Here is an 11489-nt window from a genome sequence, read left to right as displayed (position 1 = left end):
CATCGTCACGAGCGAGAGAGAGAGGTTGTGGCGAGGGAGGGTGGCTTTTATAGCGGCGAGTGGGTGGCGAGCAGGCGGCAGCAGTGTGGACTCGTGGCAGGAGGGAGCGGGACGCACGGCGGCGCGCCTTCACTACACCGTCGGTGAATCAATGGAAGGCTGACCGGCGGCTGCCTTCACATTGATTCCCGCGGGAAACCGTGGCGCTGAGGACAACGAACACGCCGAGTAGCTGACTCGGCAGGTCCACCAAGTTTGGTGCCAAAATCGTTTCCCTTAGCGCCTCGGGGTGCGCCCAGCGCGCCAGATTTGGCCTGGGTCTGTCGGCGCCAAATTCGGGCCTAACCGACAAAAAATGGTCTCCTGGGCCGTGACTGGACAGTTTTTTTTTCACGCGGGCAATAAAAAGGGGCCTGGAGGGCCCGTTGGGGGCCCGAGTGGAGATGCTCTAAAGTTTGTAAGTTTGCAGATTTTCTTCAACACCACTTGTTTTCTTTGTGTCTTGTACAAAACAAAATATATTTTCTTTAACTAGGGAAGGTCCTACAGAACACCCCCACATCCATTGGATCCGGGTCATGCGGATAGCAGTTTTTAAAAAATGTTGGCATTTTTTTGCTCTACATGCCATCTTTCTCTACCAATAATGGTAATTTTCGGTAATATTGCATGGCAACTTGATCGTGCGCTGGGAAAACAGGGGAGCAACCCTATGGGTTTTTTAATGAAGAAGAAGATGTGAGACTCACGCTCGAACCTGGGGTTCGAACCTGCATCGGCTGAGACGCACAACAACATTCCAACCACTAGGCTAAAAGAAATATAATTATCGGTCCTATGTCCTAAAAACCCTTTGCTTGTTATTCTATGCATCAACAAGCTCGACACTTAACTTTCCTCCTATGCCACCTTTCTCCAACGCTCAATGGCGAAAGGGTTCTCCCTCAACCGATGGTGCAATGGCAAGATCTAAGGGTCTTGATCCATGACCTACTATTCAAGGCAGGAGATCAAACCAATACTTCCTCTTGACAATGGTGGCCTGCTGTGTATTTCCTAGCCTCACAATTAACTTCCAAAAGAGCTCCTTTGTTTCCATTTGCGTCGATCCGACAGTTTGCCAACAGATTGAACAAGTGTTACAATGTCAGTCTTCTGCCTTCCCCTGCACCTATCTGGGATTACCCCTATCTGCACACAAGATTACCCATGGACTGCTAATGCCGGTTATTCACAAGGTAGACAAACGCTTGTCAGGCTGGTTGGCCACTTTCCTATCCCGGGGGGGACGGCTCACTCTGATTAATGTCGTTCTAGCGACGATACCCAGCTACTTCATGGGCTGCTTACTATGGCCAACATAGTCTATACAACAGCTTGAGCAGATCATAAGGGGTTTCCTATAGCAAGGGAAGAACCAGGCAAAGGGGGGACAGTGTCTTGTGGCATGGGACTATGTGATTATGCCGCCGCAAAACAGAGGTTTGGGAGTACGGGATCTCGGAGCACACAACAGGGCAATGATATGCAAAGCAATGGCGAAGATACTACAATCCAGCAACGTACTGTGCTACCAGTGGTTTGCATCAACATATTGTCGTACAGAACTGCCACTTACAGTACATAGTGCAGATACTGCCATATGGCGATGCTTCAAATCTTCTCTACAGCTAGTTATTCAGTCAACCAAGTGTGAGCTCGGGGATGGCAAGACGATATCCTTCTGGTTTGACCATTGGATGGAAACTGGTCGACTCTCTCAGTCCTTTCCGACCCTTTTTACGTTCTCCAAAGCCAGGTACTGCACTGTCGCTTCACAGTACGACAATGGCCATTGGATGATACAGTTGCATCCCAACCTGTCCTACACCGCGTCGCGGGAGCTGGCCACACTGATGGATCTCCTGGTTACCATCTCACCGACCCCTAGTACACCGGACGTTAGGAAGCCAGTGACGCTGGATAAAAAGCTATCAACAGCCTATTTTTATAGGCTACTCACCTTCAAAGGCATAGATTGCCCCTCGGCTCCTTATATCTGGGATCGAATTATACCCAAACGACACCGGGTCTTTCTATGGTTGGCCATCAGGGACAGGCAAAATACTAGGGATAACATGGTGAGGAAGCAATGGACAAGGATTGCAAACCACAATGGATGCGATATGTGTCCAGCAGCCGAGACCATGCACCACATTCTGCTCAGATGCAAACTCGCACAAGCTGTTTGGGCCAAGACTGGCCTCCTGGATTCGGCCACATCTGCTGAAACTGCAGCAGTTTTCATGACCTCGGAGGTAGCAAGGGAAACATATGGAACACTTTGGAATGTTCTCTTTGCTGCAAGTGCAGTGGCGCTTTGGAATGCCAGAAACGCACGAGTCTTCCATAGCGTTTGTTGGACAACTGCAAAGGTTATCACTGGGATTGCTCAACTGCTTATGCTATGGAGGTTGAGAGCACCAGAAGGAAATGCAAGGGAGGTCATAAACTCTTGGGCTAATGTAATGATGCAACAGTAGATATAGCTTAGACCACTAGCCCCTATCTCTTCTTCCTCCTTCCCTTCTTTTTTGCTTTCCTCTTAAGGCTTGGCGATGGCCTGCTGCACACTCTGTGCAGCGCTTACATCGCCTTCATGTAAAACGACTCCGGTCTATCGGGCTACGGCCTGTTTTGAATGCATAAGGTAGAACAAGATCTACCTTTTCTTTCAAAAAAACCAATACTTTGCTTCATCTTCCATTACGCCCGAGCCACCAGATCTGGCTTGACCCAGTGATGCAAATGTGAGATTAAGCTACAACTTCAAGGTGCATCATGATGCAAGTCACATGGACCCTGATTTAACATTGAGCCTCTTGTCTTCTCTGTATACAACATCCAACCTGGCATCCAACTCCCTCACACCATCCTCCTTCATCGCTTAGTAGCGAAAGGGGATTCCTTGAACTGACAATGCATTGGTGAGATTTGAGGGTCTTGATCGGTGATCTAGAGATAAAGTTGGGAGATCTAAACTTCAAATTTCCTGATCTTTTTTTGTGTTGAAGAGATCCAAGGCATATCACCCTTTATTCGATGTTGGAAATGCAAGACCCAAGCTATGGCATCGTTGATCCAAAGGTGCGACACTATGTCACATTGTCCTCAAGCTAATATACAACTACAAAATTCAGGAGTCCTTGATGATGACACACAATGCAACTAATCCAACGACATAACCACGCACGAGATCAAAAGTATGCAATCCTTCATCTGGTTGTGCAACGAGATCGGGGCCATGGAGGCCTTGATCTAGTGGATCCCAAGTGAGATCTGGTGCACAAGTGTTCAATTCGATGGAACTTCAGTGACATCTAAGCCACAATACTCAATTTAACGATGCATCTCCAAGACCCGATGATTGATCTTTTAGATCCTATGGCATGTCGACAAAGTTGAAACCATGATGTTCTTGATGCATCTGCAAGATCAAAGGCGTGGCATGTCCAATCTTGTGGCACATCACCGAGATTTGAACCAAATGTTCTTGACTCGCCAATGCTATGTGAGACCCATGGCATGTTGTCCTCACACAGTTAGAGTTTTATACATGGCAAAAATGCTCACACAACCAAGTTCACCAACCCAGCTGATGGCACCCTCATCCCTAGATTTGGACCCTGTGATAATGGTGAAACATTTTAACATATGGTCTGATGGATGAATCTAGCTAGGTAATGTGTGCCAATGAAGAGTTTTCCTATAAGTATGACCTCTCTAGTGAACAAACTAATCCCAACCAATGTTAGCTAAGACTTTATTTTTTTGGAGCATAGTAGTTATTTTGATGTTCGCCAGTCAGGGAAAGAGAACTGGAGTAATTTCTTCAAATATAAGTAATGCAATAATTTATTTCATAGAATAAATTTACGTTTTTTTAAAAAGAGAATACTCCTTGGCCTATCGAGTGACACACAACCTTTAAATTATTTCAATGTTCATCATCTAATCACAATAACTGCCACACATGGCTGCCCCAAGGGCAAACTAAAAAAACTAAGACCATCGAAAAATGAGCCTCATGCATCACAAATCCTACTAATAGCCTTTCAACCAAATCGTTTGGACAAATCTCGAGAGACCATCTCCCATCGATTACACTCAAAGACCGTGGGCGTCTGATCCTCCTCCTTGCATAGTAACCACCACGTATGGATCCAGCTAATGGCCTTGAAGATACCCTGCATTTTTTTGGAACTTATGTTCTATTAAAAATACAATCATTAAGAGTGTCCCAAATTTCCCAAAGTAGAGCGCAAATTCCCACACGGATTTGAGACTTCAACTTGGGATGCACCCCCACTAACAAGTTTCCAAATATATTCGTACTGCTCATGGGAGGGGGTAGATTAAAAGCTATATCGACATATTACCATAGTAGCTTGGCAAGTGGGTAGTGAAAGAATAGATGATGAATCGAATCCTCGTCACCACAAAAGCAACACTTAGTGTATTTCTTGCAAATTTCATTTTTTTCAGATTATCTTTTGTTAGGATGACCTTGTGATCTAAATACCACATGTAGATTTTTATTTTCAATGAGACTTTCATTTTCCTAATATATTTGTAGTGGAAAAGTTCTCCATTGTTCATGAGGTCCGCACACATGGATTTGACTAACACTACAAAAAAAGACACATAGGCCGAACGAAAAAAAATTCTGTCATGCTTATGACACTTCTATGACGATAATTGTGACAAAACTCGGTATCATCATAGATGTGGTGTGCTCCTACTTCTGTAACAAAAAATCATGACAGAAAATGGGCTTTTCGTCCTGGGCGGGCCGGAGACGCAGCTGCATGACATTCTTTGGGCCGTCCATGGCAGAAGCGAGGGAGATGAAATATCATGGAGTTCCCGGTTACGATGGGTGGTCGGGGCCAAGCGATGCATTGTGGTTTGCGTGTTTCTCTCGTGTACGTGCATGTGTGCGAGGTGTTGGCTAACTAAACCCAGAGCGATCGCACACGTTACTGAACCCGAGCAATCGATCCCTTAACTGAACCCGAGCGATTCACTCACTGCTTACTGAACTCGAGCAATTCCTTCGCTGCTGCTGCTAATTGAACCCGAGCGATCGATCACTGCTGCTGCTTATTGAAGCCGATCGAGCCCCCATGCGAGACGTAGCCAGCCGGTGTTGGGTTGCCTCTCGATGAACAGTGACCGTTGCTACCATGCGCGCGGTACGTAGAACGAGTTGAGACATGGTGAGTCGAGCTGGTTGGTTGGATGTGGATGAACAGTTACCGGTGGGGGTTGGATGAACAGGACCTCGAGGAGGCTGCCGCACCCCAGCCGGTTGGGGGTGGATGAACAGGACCCCGTGGAGGCTCTATGAACAGCAGCCGGTGGAGGCTAGATGAACAGTAGCCGTGGATGAACAGTATCCCGTGGAGGGTGGAGGAGGTCGATGGTGGATGAACAGTAGCCCGTGGAGGCTAGAGCGAGGCAGTAGACGGTGGATGAACATGGCCCTGTTTCGACCGTAGGCGCTCCAACACAAGCCCGTTTCCTCCGTTTTGCGGTACGCCACACCCCTGCCGATCAAAAGGATCCCGTTTCGACCGTAGGCACTGGAACACAAGTCCGTTTCCTCTGTTTTGCAGTATGCCAGACCCCTCGCGATGAACAGGATCCCGTTTCGACCGTGGCCGGTCGAACAGAAGGCCGTTTACTCCGTTCTGCGGTACGCCAGGCCTGTTTCGGATCTTCCGTCCAAGATGGTTGGCGCCCGTTGAACAGGACGCATTCCGACCCAGTCGGTTGCCTCCCGATGAACAGGACGCTGTTTCTCCGTTCTGACCCAGCCGGTTCGCTGCCCAATGAACAAGACGCCGTTGCTACCGTCTGTTGCCTCTCCATGTACACAAGCCCTGGCCGTCCGTATATATGTGCGAGTACACGCTCGAGACCCCGCCCGTATGTATGTACGTGGCCGTATTATTTGCCCTGTGGTTGTACGTACGTGTACATGACTTAGACGGGACTGCGTGAACTGCTGTGTCGGGTGCTCTACAACGACACGTGCCGCTACTTACCCAGCCACGGTTCATACTTGTAGAGAGACCGATCGACCAGTATGTATGTACACATTTGCGACCAAACAAACAAAGCTACGTACGCTTTGACCGGGTGGGTCCCAGTGGTTAGGGAGGATAAGGACGCACTTCCTTGAGTGCGAAGATATAGCTGCTCGGTCCCAGCTGTCAGGGGGAGGAATCATTTTTATTTTGTGAGTAATAAGGAGGCACTTCCTTGTGTTCGAAGGTGTAGCTGGTGGGTCCAGCTGTCAGCCTCACCGCCTAAAGTCCTCTTCCGATGGTTGTCCTTCGTTGACCATGTTGACCACGCCACGCCGAAAGCACCAAGGCGGTGGACGACGGCGAGGTCTAGGAAGGGAACGACACGGAGCCGGGGAAGATGCGGCAGTGGATGCCCACACGGAGGGGAGTATGTGGGTTGACGGCTTCGGCTGCGGTGTGAGGCTGCCGTCGCCGGAGAATAACAGGAGGTATGGGTGAGTATAGAGGGATGGCATGGCCAGCGGTGGCAGCACAGCCGGATAGGGAGGCAGGAGCAGGCGGCACGGCCAGCGCTGGTTTGGGCGGCTGGAGCAAGAAGACCAGAGATTGAAGAAGCACGATGGCCATTGGATGGACATCGTACGGTTACGGTCACTTCAGCTAGAATCGTTTATATTGACTAAGTTGACAAAGCCCTTGGTACGCATCAACTTAGTAGGCCCACAGGTCAGCCTCCGAAACCGTGTGCCCTAGATGTCAGGGGAGGAATCACTTTTTGGGCGGCTGAAGCAAGAATATCCGAGATTGAAGAAGAAGCACGACATCCATTGGATGGACATCCAACGGCCACTGCTGCTAGAACCGTGTGTTGACTATAAGTTGACAAAGCCTTGCATACGCGTCAACTTAGTTTTTGTTTTTTAGGGGACGCGTCAACTTAGTAGGCCCACAAGTGTGTGGCAGAGAACATATAGCTCATTTACGATTTGTAAGAATCTACAACCCATTTTTGAATTCTAATGGAATTTAGTACAACCCATTTACAGTTTGTTAAAAGTACAACCAATTTTCTAGCTAGGACAATGATAACCCACAAGTATAGGGGATCAAGTGTAGCCTCTTTCGATAAGTAACAGTGTCGAACCCAACGAAGAGCTAAAGGTAGAACAAATATTCCCTCAAGTTCTATCGACCACCGATACAACTCTACGCACGCTTAACGTTCGCTTTACCTAAAACAAGTATGAAACTAGAAGTACTTTGTAGGTGTTGTTGGATAGGTTTGCAAGAATATAAAGAGCACGTAAATAAAAACTAGGGGCTGTTTAGATAAATACACAATAAAGTTAGTATAGCGAGTGTGGAAAAGTGGTGGTAGGAGTTGCGAAATTGTCCCTAAGCAATTGACTACTTAACTAGACCGATAGCAAGTTTTATGTGGGAGAGGCCATTGCTAGCATGTCATCCCTGACTTGGAATTCTATGCACTTATGATTGGAACTATTAGCAAGCATCCGCAACTACTAACATTCATTAAGGTAAAACCCAACCATAGCATTAAGATATATTGGCCCCCCTTCAATCCCGTATGCATCAATTTCTATGCTAGGTTGAAGCTTCTGTCACTCTCACTACTAGGGAAAACCTTATACACAGAATCTTAGCAGCAGCACGACACAAAAAGGAGCGCTACTGCTAATTAGAAGTAGCGCGGTTAAGTAAAACACGCTGCTGATGCAAATTTAGCAGTAGCGCATGAGGGCTAAACCGCGCTGCTACAAAAATCAACCGACACTAACCAACAACCTAAGTTTAGCAGTAGCGCGGGGTCACGGTGCGCGCTACTGCTACAGCAATAGTAGTAGCACGCTTTTTTTTCTCACGTCGCTGCTGCTAATTTTGAAATTGTCCACACGGTTGGCCCCGTTAGCAGTAGCGCGTGTGAGAAAAGCGCGCTGCTGCTATGCTCTTATCAGTAGCATGGTTTTGCTCCCGCGCTACTGCTAAGTCGCAGCACCCCACCACCTTTTCCTACCCACACCCGTCCTCCCCTCCCCCATCTCCTCTCCTCCCTTTCCCCTACCTCCCATCCTCCCTCTCTCACTCTTCTTCTTCCTCAATACTTCTCCCCCCATTACTCTCCCTCTTCTACCTACCTTTCTCTCTCTTCATTACTCCTAGCTAACTACACCACCTCCATTAATGCATCTCCTTTCTCTTTTTCCTTCCCCCTCCGCTAGTTGAAGTTGTCTCCTCCCAAATTAGCTAGCTAGGTAGATGTAGCATTTAGTTAAGTGACCTATTTGCCCCCTAACTAGATCTATCTTTGTCAAGAAGAGCTTTGTGCACTTTTGATCTCCCTACATCATCATCTCCACCATGTGCTCGATCTCAAGATAGAGGTGATTAAAATTTCATGCTTTTGCAAAATGGAAATATGTGTATGTGTGTGTGATATGATAATTGGGAAATATGATGGAAATTGTGTGTGTGGCATGAGTTGACGGTAAATTGTGCTTTTGAGTTGCCTATGTTTTGCCGAAATGTCGATTTATTTCCGTTTCGGCGAATTCCGAGCAAACTCTAGATCTATATGTCCTATTTTTAAGGAAGGTCATGCCAAATTTTTGTATGACTTTGATGCATGCACGCATTTTTATAATAAATTTGTTTTTTATTGCCGTGCAGACGGTCATGATGGTCAGTGGAACGATGGTGGACAGGTGGTTGCGGTCGGCGGTGCAGGACATGAAAGAAAATAACCGGGCAGAGGTTTTATGTCCGTGTCAAAAATGCAAAGGAATAGTTTGGCTCGACCCCTATGACGATGGTCGTGTCGAAGCGCACCTGCTCATGAATGGTTTCATGGATGGCTATACTCGGTGGATAACTGAAGATGAGGTTGACGATGTTGAGGACGCCGACGGGGCATGCAATGACGACACGGGGCAAGATGAAGAGATGATCGATAATGGCGGCGGGGAAGAGGCCGGACATGGCGGCGGAGAAGGGGCCGGACATGGCGGAGGAGAAGGGGCCGGACATGGTGGCGGAGAGAACATGGACTCCATGCAGCAGAGTTCGTCGGTACTAAGTTCAATCGTGCGGGACCCTCATGTTCAAGCACTGCTTCACAAGGAGACGAGTACTGAGAGAGCTGCTTCTAGAGAGGAGGCTAAGCTGGAGCAACTGGTGGTAGACTCGAACACTCCATGTATGATGGTTGCAATTCTGAGGTGGCCCGCTTGAGTTTCACGCTCCAACTCCTGAAGACGAAGGCTAAAAACAAATGGACAGACACTATCCTCGATGAGCATCTCAAGTACCTAAAGGATGTTCTTCCCGCGGGGAATCTATGTCCTACTAGTGTTGATGAGGCCAATAAGATCGTGTGCCCTCTTGATCTGCCGCACGTTCGATACCATGCATGCATCAACGATTGCATAATTTATCGGAAGGAGCACGCAAAAAAAACAAGTTGTCCGGTGTGCAATGCTTCTCGATACAAGAAGGCCAGGAAGAAATGTCCCCAGAAAGTTGTATGGTACTTACCGATAACTCCCCGTCTCCAGCGGTATTTCGTAGATCCCAAGGAAGCAAAGCTAATGCGCTGGCACGCAGAGAGGAAGAGGCCCGACGATGGAGATGATCCGGCTGAGACACGTCAAGGATGGAAGCCAGTGGAGAGCGTTGAACAACTTCTATCGGTATTTCGAATGTGATGCAAGGAACATCAGGCTCGGCGTGTGTACCGATGGCATGAATCCGTTTGGCAACCAGAACACCAACCATAGCACATGGCCCATGTTTGTATGGATGTACAACCTCCCCCCTGGTTGTGCATGAAGTCGAAGTACATTCACATGAGCATGCTTATTCAAGGGCCGAAACAACCAAGAAATAATATTAATTTGTATCTAGGGCTACTTCAAGAGGAGTTAGACACGTTATGGAAAACACCGTCCAAGAAATGGGACACCAGCAAAGGCGAGCATTTCTACATGAGAGCCGCGCTGATCATGATGGTGCATGACTATCTCGGTTACGGATATGTCACAGGCCATGTGTGCCATGGATATTGCGGATGCACGTGGTGCATGGATGATACGACGTCTCAGCAGCTAACGTCAAGGAAAGATGGCGGGTCTGGGAAAATCGTGTACATGGGGCATCGAAGATGGCTTGAATAGGACGACCCATGGAGAAACCATGGAGATCTATTCAATGGTCACGCTGAGCATCGAGGACCTCCACGTAAGCGGAGCGGCGCCAAAATCGATGAGCTGTTGAAAAACTGGAAGGAGTGCCTCGCGCCGGGAAAGACGATGAAAAAGGCGCCGGAGCCGCTGCTGAAGGTACGGAAGATGAGGTCTGTGTTCTGGGACTTGGAGTACTGGCACAAACTCGATACACCTCATTGCCTTGATCAAATGCATATCTGTAAGAATGTCCTTGAGAGCTTGCTCACGACACTGATGAACATGCCGGATAAGACCAAGGATTGGCCGAAGGCAAGAAAAGACTTGCAAGATTTGAATATCAGGGAAGATCTGCACATGCCACCCCATAAAAAGTCAGATGAGACATAGACGGAGACAGAGGAGCGGGAGAAGAAGGGCAAGAAAATAAAGAAAGAGGATTATTGCCCCCCTTCTTGCTTCACCTTAAGTCAGGCTGAGATCGATCAATTCTTTAAGTGCCTTACCGGAGTCAAAGTTAGTTCCAGTTACTGTGGCAAGATAAGCAGATATCTAGACACGGACAAGAAAAGGTTCAGCGGGATGAAGTCCCATGACTGTCATGTGATGATGACGCAGATACTACCTGTTGCCCTTAGAGGGATAATGGACAAGCACGTCCATGACACGCTTATTGGTCTCTGCAACTTTTTTGACGTCATCTCTTGAAAGTCGATCAGTGTGAAGCAGCTCCGAAGGCTACAGGAAGAGATTGTTGTGATACTGAATGAGCTTGAGATGTACTTCCCGCCCGCGTTCTTTGACGTGATGGTGCATCTGTGTGTCCATATTGTGGACGACATAATAGACCTGGGGCCGTCATTTCTGCACAACATGATGCCGTTTGAGAGGATGAATGGGATCATCAAATGATTTGTTTGTAACATGTCCCGTCCGGATGGAAGCATCGTCTAGGGCTATCTGACACAAGAGTGCATCTCTTTCTACGAGAATTTTCTATATGGCACAGACCAGCCGCCTGGTGTTAGTGTTGGTTTGCCCGTTAACAAGCACGATGGGAGGCTCGAAGGAGAAGGTCACTCCAATGGTCGCAGGGAACTGCACGTGGCATACTCAGATCGATGCAGCGACTTTGACAGAGCAAACTTGGTAGTGCTACAACACCTAGACGAGGTAGATCCTTTCGTGGCACTACACAAAGAAATTATCATAAAGA

The sequence above is a fragment of the Triticum dicoccoides genome, chromosome 5B (genome assembly GCF_002162155.2).
Source record: "Triticum dicoccoides isolate Atlit2015 ecotype Zavitan chromosome 5B, WEW_v2.0, whole genome shotgun sequence".
In the NCBI taxonomy this organism is placed as follows: domain Eukaryota; kingdom Viridiplantae; phylum Streptophyta; class Magnoliopsida; order Poales; family Poaceae; genus Triticum; species Triticum dicoccoides.
The sequence above is the reverse complement of the archived record's forward strand: the minus strand, read 5'-3'. Positions refer to the sequence as shown.